The sequence below is a fragment of the Sus scrofa genome, chromosome 1 (assembly GCF_000003025.6).
Source record: "Sus scrofa isolate TJ Tabasco breed Duroc chromosome 1, Sscrofa11.1, whole genome shotgun sequence".
In the NCBI taxonomy this organism is placed as follows: domain Eukaryota; kingdom Metazoa; phylum Chordata; class Mammalia; order Artiodactyla; family Suidae; genus Sus; species Sus scrofa.
Genome location: NC_010443.5, coordinates 113,734,748 through 113,753,912, shown reverse-complemented (window position 1 = coordinate 113,753,912; position 19,165 = coordinate 113,734,748). Strand labels below are relative to the sequence as shown.

The 19,165-nt window shown below is 42.8% G+C and overlaps 1 long non-coding RNA gene across 4 annotated transcripts in view; it reads right to left on the bottom strand.

Moving 5' to 3' along the window:
* The window catches only part of LOC102158936, a 358,073-nt gene that overhangs the window by 29,832 nt on the left and 309,076 nt on the right, over positions 1 to 19,165 (bottom strand). Inside the window, exons 10-11 of one of the 4 annotated variants that reach the window (XR_002344698.1) lie at positions 4,898 to 5,009; positions 3,358 to 4,132 (exon numbers count right to left, since the gene is read on the bottom strand). The exons of the other annotated variants lie outside the window; for them this stretch is intronic. This is a non-coding gene — a long non-coding RNA (uncharacterized LOC102158936). Of the gene's footprint in view, positions 1 to 3,357; positions 4,133 to 4,897; positions 5,010 to 19,165 lie in introns of those variants that run through there. 4 annotated transcript variants of the gene reach the window in all.

The window sequence follows — 19,165 nt, the reverse complement described above, 5'->3', positions numbered from 1 at the left end:
ACTCAGGAGTTGCCCACCTGTCTATTGTCAGCTGGCAGAGAAAGACTTCTGCCAACAAAGATCAAAGTGAGAAAAGGGGTGACAGCTGTCTTCTAAGAGGTTTCCCAATGTAGCAGTTATTTAAGGACTTGACCATGGTCCATGCTCTGACCTTTAGTCTTAGGTTAGACATACAGAAAACAGCAGATTATGATCACATGACTCATGCATAAAGCCATTCTCCTCCTGAAGGTAGAACTGGACATTCATTGGCTGTGAAAAAGTATTTTGTGACCCTGGATTGGGATGCAGAGGACTCAGGCAGGTGAAAGGTGGCAATTGTTCAGACTGCCTGGAGCAGCTATCTCCATTGCAGGGCCTGACTTTATAGTAGTTTGGGGAGCTTCAAAAGATGATGGTAATGTGAGAAAAAAGAATGTATACATGTATGTGTAAATGGGTCCCCTTGCTGTACAGTAGAAAAGTGACAGAACACTGTAAACCAGCTATAATGGAAAAAATAAAAATCACTATAAAATTTATTTATTTTTCATTATAAAATTATAAAAAAATGTAAAATAGGGGTTCCTGTCTTGGCGCAGCAGAAACGAATCCAACTAGGAACCCCAGGTTGAGGGTTCAATCACTGGCCTCACTCAGTGGGTTAAGGATCCGGTGTTGCCATGAGCTGTGGTGTAGATTGCAGATGCGGCTTGGATCCTGTGTTGCTGTGGCTGTGGTATAGGCCGGTAGCTATAGCTCTGACTAGACCCCTAGGCTGGGAACCTCCATATGCCGCGGGTACAGTCCTAAAAAGACAAGAGACAAAAAAAAAAAAAAAAAAAAAAAAAAGATGGTTAATGATCCTGGCACCGCACCACTGCCAACCAAAAGAGAGCTCAGACAGACTTTGCCCACCTTTGTCTCAGGGCCTGTTTTCTTAGCTTCCATGGTGGTGACTATGCCCTTGTGGCTGACATCACTTGACTTTAAATTCATTAAAATCTCTAATCAAATTAATCAAATCTCAGAGATCTGGAAGCCAAGCAGTCTCTCTCAGAATCTGCCCATAACTGCTGGAATCAAGTTGGACCTTCAAAGGATAATTTATCTCCCCATTCTGTGAAGGGGTCTTACTGCAGCCTATGAGCTTGAGTAATCACAGACTAACATTTTACTGAGTGCCTACAATATGCCAGGCACAACGCCAAGAACTTGGCATACACTAACTAATCAAATCCTCACAAAAGCCTCATGAGGAAGTTTCCATTATTATCACCACTTGCAAACAAGGAACCTGAGGCACGGAGAGGTTAAGGAACTTGCCAAAGAGCATGCAGTTCATAAGAAGAGGAGGCGGTATCTGAAAGCAGGCAAACCCACTCCAAAGTCAATACCCTAATCAGGTGTGTCACACATACCAACAGTCACTGCTTGAAAGGTCTTCCCCAAGGAAAAGAAAATTAACTGGATTTCAGAGATAGATGGAGTTTGCTGGAGATTTAAAACTCTTGCTAAGTGTTAAACCCAGGCTTTATGAACAAGTAGAATTTGTCGTGGCATAAAGGAGAAGGAGGTTCGGGTAAGCCCACTATTTGGGGGATCCCCTCCCTCCTGTCTGGTTTGGACTCCTTGCTTTTGTTGTTACGTCTTTGACTTGTTATATTATTCATTCAGTAGACTTGTATCAAGCATTTTTTTTATGCAACAGACACTGGGTACACTGAAGGAAGACACAATTCTGCTGTCCCCAAAGACCTCCCAAATACGACATTAGCATTTGTGTCCACCTATATTATCTAACCTAATAACCTAATTGTCACAACCACCCCATGAAGTAAGCAAAGCGGGAACTGATATACCCATTTATCACTGGGCACACCGAGGCACTAAATAGCTAATCCCTGTGCCCTGGTGTCTCCCATAACCACATCCAACTAGAATTCCAAATGAAATTCTATTTCAAGTGTTCTGTCTTCTGGCATTTATATTAAGTGAACTCATGTAGCCTATTTGTTAAAAGGCTTTCCCAACTCATCAGTGAAATGAGAAAAATAAGGATGATGGAGTTTTTTTCTTAAATTTCTTCCATTTAAAGAACTATAATCTGAAATTATGTCCACCCTATTTTTTTGGCATTAAAATGCTCTTTTATGGAGTTCTTGTCATGGCGCAGTGGAAACAAATTTGACTAGGAACCATGAGGTTGCAGGTTCGATCCCTGGTCTCACTCAGTGGGTTAAGGGATCTGGCGTTGCTGTGAGCTGTGGTGTAGGTTGCAGATGCGTCTCAGATCTGGTGTTGCTGTGGCTGTGGTATAGGCCTGCAGCTATAGCTGATTGGACCCCAAGTCTGGGAACCTCCATATGCCATGGGTGCAGCCCTAAAAAGACAAAAAAAAAAAAATGCTCTTTTATAAACACTGGTAGTTTTTTTTTTTTTTTAATGCACTTACATAGCAGAACAAAATGTTGGTAATTTGGTAGTTCCCCAAACCTGTTTATTGGTCTTGGAATTGTTGCTCTAAAACACACATCATTCTTGAGAAAGGCAAAAATCCATCCCGTCATTAAGAGGCACAGATGAGCCTTCCACCATGTGTAGTACCTAAGGTGCCTGAGACCATGGCCTTGACTGGGAGGACAGGGATGCTTGGATTGAGAAAAACAAAGAGCAGTGATATGCTGTGATCCCTTTATTCTGATTTACATGACGCATGACTTTCCACAGCCATGGCAACTAGCCAAAAATGATAAGGCTAATTCCACAAGCGCATTATTCACATGTCACCAAATATTGACTCTTACTAACCTCTTCCCCCCCAACCATCTGCCCTAATGTGTCAAATCAAAATAAATCAACAAAAAAAAGTGGCAGGCAGATAACACCCAAGGGAGGTTGCAGCCAATTACATAGTTGCCAGTTCTAGGCTGAGATCTGAGCAGCTACCCCACTTCTCCATCTCCCTTCTTCCCCCGTGACCAGGAGTGTGTACAAAGAGCTACACACACACACACACATTTTGGATGGCAATGGTATAGTTATATGATGGGGAAAGGGTTGGGGGCAGCTGAAGTGAAAAAGATTTAAAAGATCTTAAGAAGTAAAGAAAATAGAAGACCAGGAGTTCCCTTCGTGGCTCAGTGGTTAACGAATCCGACTAGGAATGATGAGATTGCAGGTTTGACCCCTGGCCTTGCTCAGTGGGTTAAGGATGCAGCATTGCTGTGAGCTGTGGTACAGGTTGCAGACGCGGCTTGGATCTGGCATTGCTGTGGCTGTGGCGTAGGCTGGTGGCTACAGCTCCAATTAGACCCCTAGCCTGGGAACCTCTATATGCTGCGGGTGCGGCCCTGGAAAAGACAAAAAAAAAAAAAAAGATAATAGAAGACCATTTATTGAGCTCTTATTATGTACCAGGCATATTAGTGCCACTGCAACTCTGAGATATAGGAACTATTATCATTCCCATTTTATAGATGAAAAACTAAAACTTATTTATATCAATCAACTTGTTCAAAGCCAAACATGCATTTCATGGTCTGCATTCAAAGTTAATGCTTTCATTCCTTAAATAAGCCAACTCATTCACTGCTACCTGGACATGTTTTTCAACCAGTTCTGCATCATGATAATTGTGGTACTCAGTTTACAGGGTCGTTGTGAGAGATCAATGAGCTAATATAGGTAACAAACTTAAAACAGTCCAGTACATTTGTGCTCAACGTGTGTTGGCTATTATTACTGATACTGTTATTTTTATTACAGAGTATTTATTGCCTTCTTTGGCTTGATGAAGGGAAGGTGGAGGTCACAGATTTTGTAAGCAAAAAGGATATATTTGGGCGGGTAAGTATTCTTGGGGATTTAGTGCCCACAGAACTACATTTCTTTTCCCAGGCAGAGGATAAATCATCTTTTCTACACCTGCTCACACCTGGTTATACATTTCCACGCCCTGTAGATTTCTGAGTCTCTTGTTCTCTTTACTTCCTTCTGTCTCCTCTCTTCCAATAGCTCACCAGAGAGGCCACACACTGTTGTCTTTCATAGCCCTCTCTCCACTGAGTCACAAGATGTTAGATGGATGTGCCCTCAGCAGTGGTTAGAATGAACTGCCACATCAGTGGCTTGGTGGTGATGTCTGTCACACCTGCAGAAATTCCCAATGAAGCACAGAGGGAGATCAGATCACTGCTCCAGCCTATTATTTTTCAAAGCAATTTCCAGCATTCTCCCCCTCCATTGCTTTCCACTAAACTATAGGAAAACATCATAAATTAATTGACTGTAACATCCCCAACAGCTGCTACCAGCTCTATGCGGGGCTAGTGGAACACACTAGTAACTTTATTCTTACATTTTGTAACTTGGAAAATATAACCAACTGCCTTTGTGAACATGAATTATTTCATGACTTTTCTTTTCCAGCATCTGAAACTATGACTCAGGTCCCAGTCACCAGCTCGACTGTGTCACAAATATGCTTTTTTTCCCCATAACCTTCTTCCACCACTGACTGCGTGTTCAAAAGTAGCCCAAAGCTGAAGAACAGCTGTTAGTTGGTTCCCTCAAGAGCTAGTTGCAAATGGTGCATCATTGGCTTGTGCTTTTTTGCTTCTTTGAGAGCATTTAAATGTGCTAAATAGAAGTGAAGAATCATAGGATGAGTAATAGGGTATTAAAATGGTAAGTTTCTACTAGTTGCCAAGATAAAACAGATGTGAGAGTAAAAACCAAAATGTAGATTGAAAAAGAGAGAGAGAGAACACCAGCTCTGTAACTCCTTGAGCTGGCTTGTTTATACTGGGTACTATATGTTCCAGAAAGCTTTATAGAGTGTTCCGGATTAGAGTTTATCAAGTGTGAACTTGAGAGGGATTTGGGAGCCAGAAGTGAAGCAGCCGCTTTTACTTACTGGTGGTTGCTGGTGGTTAGGGCAGTGAGACCAGTGCAGAGGTGTCAACAGGATCCAGGTCGTTTTCACTTTTCCTTGCAGTGCCTCCAGCATTCCTTCTCAGCTGCTGACCCTGCCAATCAGCAGAGACCTCAGGCCCACCACAAACATTGAGCCACGAACCCCAAGGGAACAGCCAGGAAGAGCAGACGGCCTTCCATAGCCTTTTGTGCCTGCTCCCTTTCACACCCCTACTCCAGCAACTGGAAGAATCCAGCTGCCAGTTGTCCCTGAGAGCTCTTACTCATTCACCTGAGAGGGCTGCTTCATGATCTTTCTCTGACCCTTCAACTCCTCTTTCAAAACTATACTTCCCCTGTGCCTCCCACAGCTGTGCATACTCTAATTGCTGAAATGTATTCCTTATTCCATAATCCTCATAGGGTCTATGTCCCTGGTTGGACCCTGACTAATATATCTCTGGGCCCCTGAGCCAGATCTAGGATAAAGAGGAGTCAAGGTATGAAGCAGAGAGAATTGTCAACCAATTTCCTCCTCGAGAGACACAACTGTGCCCCGTGTGCCCACCTCCTCCTATGATGGGCTACCATGTGCTCCTGGTAGCTCAGCTATGGAGAACTGCCACCTCACTCATGCCTCAGGAAACTGCAGCAGAGAATCAAGGGGGCCACACTGGCTCCCATGGGATTACTCAGAGTTTAGAGGGTTATGGTATTGTTCTGGGCCCTGACCAGTAAGACTAGCAGAAGGGACAGAGTAAGCTCAGCAGCAAGAAGCTGAAGAGGGACGGAGGACTTCTAGGGAGGAAGTATCACCAGCAACCATCAGGAAAGGAGATGCTTCCACTAGATCAGGGGATCTGCATGAGCACTGCATCACTGACAACATTGGAGGAGCCCAGAAAAGCAGCTCATGGGAAAAAGTTCAATATCTGCTGACCCGGTGAGCATCTCATTTGCCACTCATTCCTTCCTCCTCTCTGACCCTGGAGAGGTCACAAATTGCCTAGCAACCTGGAAGGGGGACAGGAGCAGAGTGGGACAAACAAGGGGTAAAGAAGTGCTATAAAATTAAGTTCAGAGTTTTTGTTAACCTCTTGGAGTGAACACAGTTGAACTGAGACTATATTTTGAGACTTAAAATGACCACGTTAACTGAGAGTGAGCTGGAAATTATGGGCCTGCTAGAGCTTTTACCTAGGAGCGGGAGAGTATTTTCATTTAATGTACTTTAAGGTGGGAAAGGAAAATGAGGTTGTGGTTGCTTAGGGCCAGAGGTCAGGCACTGCGCAAGGCAGTTACAAACGCCAAGGCAGGGACAGCTCAGGCCCTGTGGACCTCATTCTGTGTTTGTGGAGCCCTGGAATCCTCTAGTGAAGCCTCAAGGACAGGAGGAGCCACAGAAGAGGTTCAGAGTGTGGAACTTGAGGGCTGTGTTCTCTTTAGAGCTTTCACTACTTTTTATATTGGAGTTTCAAGTAAGTTCTCATTTGACGGCAGAACAGAATTCCACCACTTTAAAAAGATCTTGAAATCTACTTTCTATCTAACCTCATTTAACCAATGGAGAAACAGAGGCTAGAGAAGGGAAGGATACAGCCATGTAGAAGCAAAACCTGAGCCAGTGCTATGATTCATAACCCTAGACCTCCCCACCACCCACAGCCTCCAACCCCAGCATCACATGAGTATCTGCTAGCTGATTTCAGATTTCTTCACAACTGTCTCACTTTAGATTTTTCAACAGAAATAAATGACTAGGAATACATGATACAAAGGATAGAAAATTCAATTGGCAAACGCAGGGTCAAGCAGAAGGAAGGGCTTGGTAGAAAAATGGAAGATTGAATTGCTGGGGAACAGGCTCAACCTCTGGATCACTCTTGACCTCTGGGGTGCCTACGAAAAAGCATATTTCTTATCTGTGGGCCACCCTAAGGCGTGACCTTGAATCTGGATTTTAACAATCATCTCAGGTTATATAATTCCCAGGGCAGGTTTGGCTCCACCATGTGGATGAACACACTAGGCCAAGAATGTTCAGTGCACGGTGGTGGCAGAATGCTGGCACTGGTCCTGGCCTCTCCCTCCCCATTGAGGCACACTTTAGAGCGGTGCTGGGGGTTCCTGCAGGCTGGGTGGTGACTCAGACTGGAAGGAGTTTGAAAAGGTGATTTCTAGGCTGAGGAGCAGCAGCTGAAGGAACCTGGGGGTGATCTATGCAGGGACCAGTCTTAGAAGCTAGCCTTACAGGGGGAGGGTGTCTGGCTACATGGTAGCACCTAGAATGAAACCAAAGGTGAGAGCTGGCCCCAGGCCAGCACTGGAAGGGGAGCTCTAAAGCCTGGGAGATGGGGAGAGGTTAGGTTCCAGATGATACGGGCCATTGTAAGGGACTGAGATATCAAAGAATGAGCAAAGAGTTTGCTAAATTTGACATCTCCGGATAACTCTTTGGCCACAGATCCTCATGGAAAGGCTTTGTGTTTTCATAACTAGTCTGAGTTCCAGAGTATCTGAAAGTATGTTACTCTTGCTTAGCTGTGACAGCAATTCTGAATGAGGGGTAATTTTGAACCTTAGAGGATATCTCACAATATCCAGAGACATTTGGTTGCCACAACTGGGAGTTGACAGGCATGTGATGCTGGCAGCCACAGTGAAGGCCAGGGAAGCTGCTGGGCATCTGACAACACACAGGGCTTTCCCCACAGCAAAGACACATCCAGCCCAAAAGGTTAATAGTGCTGCAGTGGGGAAATGCTGGTCTGTGATGAAATTGTTAAAGGAACCCATTGTCCTTTGGGGAAACTCACATCTGTGATGCCCATGACATGAAGCCCCCAGGTTAACTGCCCACACACACACGAGTCCTCCCATTCTGGAGGGCAGCCAGGCCCAAAATCTGCAGGTATATAGTGAGTTTTATTAAAAGAAAAGATAAACAGCAACACATTTTTTAACAGGCTAACGATAGGTATTGGAGTCTATTGGTTTCATATCCCCACTACACCTCTATCTTGCCATCTCTCACTGTCCTACAGTGGTGGCTCTAAAACATCCCAGGTGGTAGAACAAGCACCTATCCATCCTTAACCTCCACCCCAGCCACCAGGACTCTGCTTACTCAGTTTCCAGCAGGCAAATCTGATGTTTCTTGCAAACAAAGGGGCCCAGGCAAAGGTTGGAGGTAGGGGGTGGTGTCACTTTCTCCTCTCAGAAAAGCAAATTCTCTTTTTGGCTACTCAGTTTGTGGAGAGGGTGACTATAACCCTACCCTGATCCCGGCTTATTTCCTATCTCTCAACTATAGGTATAGGCAGCCATGTCCCCAGGACACTGCTCCAACTTGTCTAGGCTACAGCACCCCACTCTCTCCCAGTTCATTTTTACTGAAAACACTCAGAACTGTCCCCCATAATATGCCAGGGCACCCACGTCCTCTGCATCTCTTAACATGTATGGCCCAGTTCCTTAAAGGGCAGGGCAGAGAACAGAGGGTAAGAGATCAGAATTCACACCTCTATCTAAGCAAAGCACTGCCAGATTTATTTCCACACTGGAAACAGACCTATTTGTTATTTTGAGCTGTGACTGAGATGACATTTATGACATATAGCAAAGCAGGAATTATCTTAAGGAGTAGAAAGACAGACGAAGACATACTGTGAGTCTGATAAGATAAAAGCAGCAGCAGATAAAAACATTTATAAAGGGAGACGATGGCTATCTGCCAGACAGGAGCAAGGAAACCCACTAAACACAAAGAAATGAAAAGGAGTCAAGCCAGATTCTGTGACTGGCTGTATACCTTCATCTTTTCTTTCCTTCAAGAAGATTCAGCAAAAGGAGAGAAAATGGAGAGGGAAGCTGGTAATGGGTTTAGGGAACACTGTGTGACCTTGGACAGTAGTTTCCTGGGCATAAAAAGGAAGAGAGGTGGCCCTGTTTACCTCTCATAGTCAAGGTGATGTTTAAGTTGGTGCAGGTTAAAAGCTATGGGAGCTGAGAAGCATGCTGTGTTTAAGGGATGGGGCTCAGACTGCATCATACAAAAATGTCACTTAGGATTGCTGTTAAAAAATCTAGATCATGGGCCCCACCTCCAGAGATGCTGATTCAGTAGGTTTGAGCTAGGGCCCAGAATGTGGATTTTGGACAAATACTTCAGATGATTCTGAGGCAGGAAGTCTCTAAGAACCCTATGAGGTAAATGCTGCTGTGACCCCCATTTTACACATCAGGAAACTGAGGCTTTAAATCTGATAACTTCCCAAGCTCATACAGGTAGTTAGTGGCAGAGCCATCTCCCCAGAGATCTGGGACTCAAGAGATGAGAAGTGATCTGGGCAGGAACCCACCCTCTCTTCTGAAGCAGAGAGCAGAGTAGTAGCCTACTTCCAGAAGCATCCAAGAATCTCAGAAGTGCTGTTTGAATCTCTTGGGCTTTCAGCAGACAAATAATCTTGAGACAGGTACAAACAGACACACTCATTAATGACAGAGACAGAGGATGAGGGAGGGGGAGGAGGGTCACATTAAGAAGTATAATTTATTTCAATTTTATGCTTCTCTAGAGCACTCTGAAAATTCACTGGGACAAAACAAAACAAAACAAAAAAAACTGCTCTAAAAATGTGTCAACGCCAAGGTTATTAAAATGCCATTCTGTACATTCAGTGTAGAGAGAGGAGGAAGCACTGCAACCAAAACGTCAAGTTTTCAGAAAACAATATGAACTAAGTAGTTTCAAATCCCAGAATCATCAAACAGTAGAGCTGGATGTACCTCTGGGAGTTAGCTTGATTAACCCCTTACTTCACAGATGAGAAAACTGAATCTTGGGGAGGGGAAGTGCCAAGTTGTGTCAGCAGAGCCATCCCAAACCTTGGGATTCTGACCCCCTTGCCTCATGCTCATTTTGCGCCACACTCTGCCCCTGAGACACCTGAAAGGAAAGGAAGTCCTTAAAGAAGTGTTCCTTCCAAACTCCTTCTTTAATGCATACCGTGGGTTGGAGCAGCAGCCAAAGGAAGAACGAACAGAGGCAAGGTGATGTGGTCAACAGCTGATTTGGTACATAGAGGAGTCTAGTACACATTTAAGTTGCTGAGAGGCCCCAAGTCTCCAGCTTCCTCAAAGCATCCGAAAGAGAGGGGTAAGTGACTGAGGGGAGAAGATCCCAAGAAGGCTCCCTGGATGTGCCAGGAGGAGTGAGCACTGTAACTTGTCTCTCACCATTTCCTGCCTCTGATACCCAGGGACACTGCCAGAAAATCAACATCTTTGAGACACATGCTGCAGTAGCTGGAAGTAATGGGATTTAGAGCAAATGGTTCCCTTCCAGCTCAAAACCCTCAGAGAAGCCCTTAACCAAGCATCTCAGGACCACCACAGTTTGGCTGGTTACTGTCCGACCAATTTTATTTTCTACCACTGCCCTGATGAAAGCACACATACTTGGATTATTCTGACCAACCAATAACCTATGGAAAATACTGGTGTCAGCCTGAGAGGCCAGCCCAAGCACAGTTCCTGGCAGAAGAAGAGGAAGAATGTCCAGTGGATAGAGGAAGAAGGGTTGAAGGTACAAGGAGTTGTCCTTAGACTGGAGAAGAAAGGCCACAGGCCTGGGCAAGGAGTAATCCTGCACTTTTCCTACCCCACTCCCATTGGCAGGCTTCCCTCCACCCATGACACCACCAACAACAGAGGGGTCACAGTTCAGCTCCCGGCTCTTAAGCTCCCAAGCTTCCTGCAACCAGACAAGTCAAGCCCAGCTCTGGAGCAGCCAACTCCTAGGCTGTGAAAAGAGTGACAGATGGCAGGATAGAAGGATCCAATTTTTTTTTGTTTGTTTTCTATCCACAAAGAAGTTGCAGCCAAGATTAATGACATGGGCTGAGTAAACCCTGAGATTATCACCAAAATGGGGCATCCCAAGTGCAGGAAAAGACAGATTCTCAGTAGTGAGGGATCAGAGACACGTGAGCTTAATTTTCCACTCAAACTCATAACAAAGAGGTGACCTGGGATTGAAGTCAGAGCTACTCACTGGTTTTGGCTTTTAATTTGTTTAAACCAATTTGGGTTAAAGTAAAAGAGAATTTGCTCAAGGTGCTAGCCATGAAAACAATCCACTAGGTAACCCATTTCACATCAGGTTTATCAAATGGCCTTCATTTTCTAAATAGAGCAAGGTTATGTGGTGACACCAGAAAGAATGATTGCCCTGCCAACCATAAGAAGTCCCAAAGAGCTTCTCTGGTCCTCCCCAACCTTTCCTTATTTATCTTGGTAAAGAATTCTCTAAGCCTTTGACCTGCCAGTTCAGTGATCTTTCCCCATCTCTGACAAAAGCCTAGCTGTGAGGAAAGATAATTCTTCTTAATCAAATGAGTATCAGTGAGATCTATGGAACAGCTTCTAACATTTTTTAATGACTTCGATCCTTAGAAGTTTCTCTTAGGAAAAAGCCTTTGGGTATGGTAAGAATATGAAATATTCTAGATTTATTTAACTCATTTTTTTTTAAACTTTATGAGTTGGCTAGAGGAAACCTTGAACTTTTTAGCCTTTCCTACTTAGACAGTGGAAAGGGAGAATGTGAACAATTATAAAGATGATTTGATGAGGTTCCACTTCCAGTTAGGACCCAATGTTAAGGCATGAGTACTTACGGTTTTGAAACACCTGGTTTAGAATCTTCTCTGTTACTTAACCTCTCTCTGGTATGGTTTCCAAGCTTACACAAAGAGTTTATTATAGCGCCTCCCACATAGAGATATTCTGAGGATTACATAAAATAATGATTCTAAACATTTAACACAAAGCCTAGTTCAGTAAATGTGAGTTTTCTTTCCTGTATCAACCAAAGGATTATCTTAATTTTCCATCTGATATTGCCTTTATAGACATGGCTTCTAAACACTCTGAACATCACAGGGGCAGCTCTCACAGTGAACAAACAGCCTCTCTGAATCAAGTGAAGTTACCTGTGTATTTGTTGCTTGGAAGGAGAAATTGGCTGAAGGATTACTGAATTTGTTTCCTAGAGCTGTTGCAACAATTTACCACAAACTGGGTAGCTTGAAAAAAAAAAAAAACACAGAATTTTATTCTCTCATAGTTGTGGAGACCAGAAATCCAAAATCAAGGTATGAGCAAATTAAGTTTCTTCTGGAGGGTTTGTGGGAGGATATATTCCATGCCTCTACAGCTTATGGTGACTGCTGGCTCCTGGCACTTCTTGGCTTGTAGATGTCTTCCAGTCTCTGTCTCCATCTTTATATGGCCTTTTCCTTTGTGTATCCTCTTTCTCTCATAAGGATTCTAGTCATTGGATTTAGGGACCACCCAAAATTCAGGGTGATCTTGAGATCCTTAATTAATTACATCTGCCAAGACCCTATTTCCAAATAAGTTCACATTCACACTATTCAACCCACTGCAGTTACTTTAAGTTCTTCAAAAACAACCCTTTTTTGCAGTATATATAAGTTGACTCATTATTTTGTATGCCTGAAACTAACACTATATGTCGACTATATCTCAAAAAAAAAAAAAAAATTTCCCCTACTCTGTTTCCAGAATGAAATTATTTCTGAGCAAGTATTACTCATTTGCTATACACCTTTAGAACCTTAAATACACAATTTAAAAAGTGCAGATTGTATGAAAAATCTAAGTTTCTTTGGAACCTGGAGTCATTTTAAGTTTTGAAAGAGATGGTAGCAAGTGAACTTATTTTGGTAATTTAGAAAATTCAATTTCAAATTTCTAAATTCCAGTTAGTGATGCAGTCAGAGGCAGAATAACGCCCTCCCAAACCCCACCTCCCAAAGATTTCCATATCCTAACTCTTGGGAACTGTGAATAAGTTACCTTAAGTGACAAAGGAGAATGAAGGTTACAAATGGAATTGCTAATCAGCTCAAGTTAGGATAGGGAGTTTATTCTGGATTATCAAGGTGGGCCCAGTATAATCATAAGGATCTTTAAAGGTGGAAGAAAGACAAAGAAGAGGAATTCAGAGTAATGCAGTGTGAAAGTCACCCAAAGTCAATGACTTTGAAGACAGGAAAAGACTCCAAGTCAAGGAAAACAGGCAGCTTCTAGAAGCTGTAAATGGCAAGAAGAGAGTCTCATTCAGAGCCTCTAGAGAAGAATCCATCCCTGCCAACATGTTGATTTTAGCCCAGTGAGATCCATGTTGGACATCTAGCCTGCAGAACTATAGGATAATATATTTGCACTAAGCCATTAAGTCAGCAGTCATTTGTTATAGCAGCAACTGAAAACTAATACAGATGTGCTCTGAATGCACACAGTGGCCTTTCTTACTTAAATACCACTAAAAAGATGGGGCATGAGGAGGCCTGAGCTCACAATGACAAAGAACAGAAAGGGCAAAATAAGCAACAGGTTTTTAGAAGCAAGAAAGCAAATGGATGGGTCGTACCCGGCTGAGCGGTCCTGATAAAGCTGAATTCCAAGCCCTTTTGGTTAAGAAAAGAAACAGCCCAATTTATCCCTCAGAACTCCCATAGACCATGATATTAGAGGCACCAGGTAGATCTAGAAGGAGGGATGAAGAAAAGGCTAAAAACAGGAAGCCTGATGAGAGCTGTTTCAAGGGGCAGTTAGAGCCTCTGATCTTGTCTCCCTCATTGATCAGCCTAGTAATTTCTTCTCCCCAGACACAGCAGAAGATTAGAGGTTTCATCCTCAGAAAGAGCATAACAACACAATCCCAAGACAAAAATAGCAAGACTCAAGGCATCAACTGATGTTCGATTAATTGAACAGAATTGGTGAACTAAAACGTATATTCATATCATTTATCCACTCAATAGTCAATACAGTCAGATGACTAAAACATGGTACTGGAACAAAAAGTTCTGGTGTAGAGCAGTTGTATAGGCCATTACTTTGGACTGTGGTCAGGGCTGTGCCAGAAGTGAGCTGGCAAAGCTGTCAAAGTACAGAGCAAGAGAGCCCCCCTCACAGAGGATGGGACAGGCACAACTGCCCAGATACTGAGATGCTTAACTTGATCCTAATGTATACACTAATCAACCTTTTATTGGACGTTAACATAGTACACAAAGAGGAATGTTTTTCCATGGAAAAAAACATGATGTGAAGTTATTAAGAGTTATTATGTGGTATTCTGTGACTCCCAATCAATACTATTACCATAAAGCCATGGATCTCAAAGTTGAGTGGAACAAAGAGACACCAAGATATAAAACAGAATGGCAAGTGCCTTAGCTTCAATAGTTCTAACCCTGAGAATTATTGTGCCAGATAGGAATTATAATTCTCATTTTGCAGATTAGAAAACTAAGGCTCAGAGAGTTTAACCTCCACAAAATGATTTGACTGGGACGTGTCTGGCTGGGAACTCCAAGTCAATATGACCTCAAAGTCCACATTTCCTTTACCTAGTTACACTGCTCTGGATAGTTCATTCAACAACTATTTGGAATGTCTAAAATGTTTTAAGCACTTTTTTTTTCTGCTGGGAATAAAAGTGCTCTTACAGAGCTTTTCACTGAAAAGATAAACAATAAACAATAATAAATATATGACAACTGGTGAATACATACTTTAAAAGAAAATAAAGCAGGGTGAGACAAAATGAGAAGTAAAAAAAGTAACATGATATGACTGGAATTTTAAAGGAGACAGTCTGCTGCTGCATAGACAAAAAGCATTGTAGAGAAGCAAGGGAATAAACCAAGAGACCAGTGAAAAGTGATGGCAGTTTCAAATGGGATAGCTGGCAGCCACTGAAGTGATGGAAGTTGGTCAATTCCTAATGTTCTGAACCAACATAATTTGCTGAGAGATTGGATGCAAATGGTGTAAAGGAAAAGGAAAAAAAAGGACCCTGTGGATGGCTATCCTGGAGCATGTGAGTGTTACATTATAGGCACCTTACCTTTACAGATGTGATTAAGGAGTTTAAAATGAGAAGATTAAATCCTGGATTACCTAGGCATGTCCCAAATGCAATCACATGTAACCTCATGAGGGCAGAGGGAAATCTGACACAGAGAGGAGGAGATGTGAAAATGGAGCAGAAAGTTGAAGATGCTGGCTTTGGAGGCTGGAGGGATGAAGCCACAAGCCAACAGATGCCAGCAGCCACCAGCAGCTGGAAGAGGAAAGGAATGGATTTTGTCCTAGAGCCTCCAGAGGAACAAACTCCTTGACTCCTTGATAGTGATACTGAGTTTGGACTTCTGTGAGAGAGTACATTTATACTGTTCTAAGCTGCCCAGTTTGTGTCAATTTTTTACAGAAGCCATAGAAAACTAATTCATACCCCCCCTCCAATTTCTCTCCACACACTAAGCATGAGCTCTTATATGGCTGCTCCATGGCCTGATATAAGTACAAGAACTTGTAAAAAATGCATTGCCATTTAGAGGTTGTTTGTATTTTTTATTAACATTACTCAGGTTATGCTATAGATCTTACACTATTTCTTTTTTGCACTTAACTCTATATATTTAAGGTCTTTCCATATTCTCCTGGTATGCACACCTGGTGTGATATGTCCATCTGCTGCAGAACATTCTGCCTCCAACAGATATCCCTGTTCCATTCTTGTAGAGATGGACATCTAGGTTGCTTCCAGCTTGTTTCTGTGAAACTACTGCTTGAATACAATTTTAAAATATGCTTCATCAAGAAGCAGGTAATTACTGGCACCATATTTTCAGGATCAGATGAAAATAGATTTTTTTTTTTTGGTCTTTTTAGAGCCGCGCTCGCAGCATATGGAGGTTCCCAGGCTAGGGGTCTAATTGGAGCTACAGCTGCCAGCCTACACCACAGCCATAGTAATGCCAGATCCAAGCTTTGTCTGTGACCTGCACCACAGCTCACAGCAACGGCGGATCCTTAACGCACTGAGCAAGGTTGGAAGCTGCAACCTCATGGTTCCTAGTCAGATTCATTTCCACTGCGCCACTATGGGAACTCTCCAAAAATAGATATTACAATTGGGCTAAAACTATGAGATGATAAACCATCAGTTCTGCAAGCATTTTAAGTAAGAATTACGATTTTGGGGTTCCTCTGGCCCATCCTTTCCTGGGAGGTCCCTCTGCCCTGTCCTCCCCCAAGAGATCCCAGGAAACTGAATGGCCTAACAATTCCAGCTGCCTTCCTTGACAAATTGAAATGGAAGTCGACAGCTGTTTTCCCTCCAGCATCCTCTGGGAAATCCACCCAACTACATGTTCCCAGCCTGCCCTTGATTTCAAAGCTATAGTGTTCAATACCAAGTGGCAAGTACTATGTCCAGGACATTAGTGTCGGGAAGGAGTTTGAGGGCTAGCAGGGGCACAGACAGCCTCTGGGAAAAAGAGAAGCCAAAGCTAGTTAGCTAGAAGAAATGTGGATGGATGGGCTCGGGTGGCTTCAACTGTATAAACAATGACGCCAAACAACTGCACTTCTACTGAGTCAAGGAACAGATGTGGTAGACCAGAGCCAATAAGAAACACCTGGTTCAGACATTCGGAAGTACTTATTTATTTATTTATTTATTTATTGTCTTTTTGGGGCCACACCTGTGGCACATGGAAGGGTTCCCTGGCTAGGGGTCAAATCAGAGCTGTAGCCACAGGCCTACACCATAGCAACTCGGAATACGAGACTTGTCTGTGATCTACACAACAGTTCACAGCAATGCCGGATCCTTAACCCACTGAGTGAGGCCAGGGATTGAACCTGCATCCTCATGGATACTGGTCCAACTCGTTTCCACTGAGCCATGACGGGAACTCGCCAGAATGACTTTTTAAATAATGAGGTTAGAGGCAACATACAGTCTCAAAGTTGGAAGATGTGGATTCAAATAAGCACTGTAAGAGCAAACAATTTGTCTGGAAGGGACCTTCACGATCTGTCTTCACTCTATCACTAGTTGGCTTCAGAACCTGAGCTAAGCACCTTTGCTTTGGTTTCCTTATCTGTCAGAAAGAGGGTTCAAAAGATGTGGCTATGCAAAACTAACTCAAAATGCATAACATAACCAAGTAAGTTTAGTCCTAGGTATTTTAAACTTATAAAACCTCAAAAAGAAAACATAGAAGAAAATCTTTATGATCTTGAATTAGACAAAGATTTCTTAAATATGGCACCAAAAGCATGACCCATAAGAGATAAAAATCAGTAAGTTGGACTTTTTCAAAATTAAAACTTTTTGCTCTTCAAACTTTAATTAAGAAATGCAAGTGTGAAGTTCCCGTCGTGGCTCAGTGGAAATGAATCGGACTAGCATCCATGAGGACGCAGGTTTGATCTCTGGCCTCCCTCAGTGGGTTAAGGATCCAGTGTTGCCATGAGCTGTGGTGTAGCTTGCAGATGCGGCTCGGATTTTATGTTGCTGTGGTTGCGGCTGGCAGCTGTAGCTCTGATTTGACCCCTAGCCTGGGAACCTCCATATGTCATAGGTATGACCCTGAAAAGCCCCCCCCCCCAAAAAAAGAAAAGAAAGAAAGAAATTAAAGTGTAAGCCAAAAATTGATAAACAGTAATTTATGTAACTGATAAAGGCTTATATCCAAAACATGTAAAAACTTAAAATTCAGCAATGAGACAAGATTTGAACAAGTACTTAACCAAAGACATGTGAAGGACTAATAAATGTGAAAAGATGTTAAACAACATTATACATTAGGGAAATACAAATTAAAGCCATAATAAGTTTTCAGCATGCTTTCACTAAAATGACTATAACCAAGACGTCTGATGATACCAAGTGTTCACAAGGATGTGGAGAAATTGGAATATTCATGCACTCATTGCTGGTGGGAATCTAAGATGATTACAGCAACTTTGGGGAAAAAAGTTTAGCAGTTTCTTTAACAGGTAAACATACACTCACCATACCATCCAGCGACACACTCCTAGGTATATACCCAAGAGAAATGAAAATATATGTCAACACAAAGACAAGTACGTGAATGTCCACATCAGCATTAGTCAAAACATCCCAACCGTGGCAACAATAATCATCTGGTGAGTGGATAATTAAAATATGGTCTATCCATACAAGGGCATAAGAATGCAGCAATATTACAGAGTAATACTGATAAAAGCAAGAGCATGATTGAATCTCAAAAACATTCCTTGATGTGACAGAACCAAATACAACTGGCTACATAGGTATGATCCCATCTATCTAGTAAAGGCAAAACTATAGATACAGAAAGTAGTGATTACCTGGAGCTGGGGATAGGAAAGGGGAATGATCACAAATAGCCACAACAGGGAAATGCAGGGATTATAGAAGTGATAATGGCTTCAAATTATATAAAAGTACTAAAAATCATCAGCTCGACTCTTGCAACTGGTGAATTTCATGGGTTGTAAATTATACCTTGTCAAACTGGGGGGGGGGGGGAGAAAAGACATGGCCAAGTAGAGACTCTCTATATGCCCAAGGTCTGCACAAATTCTGGGTTTTGTTTAATACACACCCACTTCTTCAACAGTCTGGTTAGAAAATACCTAAGAACAATGATCTGGGAAGTGGAGGCTTTGTGAAATTTTATACAAAAATCAGGGGTGGCCCAGGTTAAGAATACCTTGTAAAGTAGGTGGCTTTGTCTCCTTTCTATTATCTGTCCTCTCCTCCAGGTTATCACTTCTAGTCACCACCTTTTACCCTTTCTGCTAATGCTTATCCTCAAGCAGGTAAGAGGTAGACTTGTGTTCAAATGGGTAAGTTCCTTAGACTCAGAGACAGTTTCTTTCTCTGGAAAGTGGCAATGATCAAGCCACCTTCATAATGTAGCCGTGATCCACATATACAAGCTGTTAGCTGTCAGCTGCTCTCTCCTATGTTCTTGCCCCAAACCTGCTTCCAGGAAAAGAGGGTGCAGTTAGCCACAGACACCTTGCTGAGAATGTACTTCATCAAATTCCTTCTATGCAGGTGAACTACATTTTCAGAGTGGAAGAAAGGCTTGTTCTGCACTGAGGGGGAAGATGGGTCCCAGTCAGCTTGCAGCCCTTCCTAAAACTCCCCAAATCTCACTCCCTGGTCTCCTTGTTTGGTTATCCACCAAAGACTCTGAAAAGAGGCTAAATCTTGGCAGCCTGCCTTGAAGTGCCTTGTTTTCTGTCACATGGTCCCCATGACGGTAAAACTATTTCAGATAACATCAGAAAGCCAAGGACACAGCCACAACCACCCAAAGCTATGTGCTTATATGTTACTGTTACTGAGAACATTGGTGCAGAG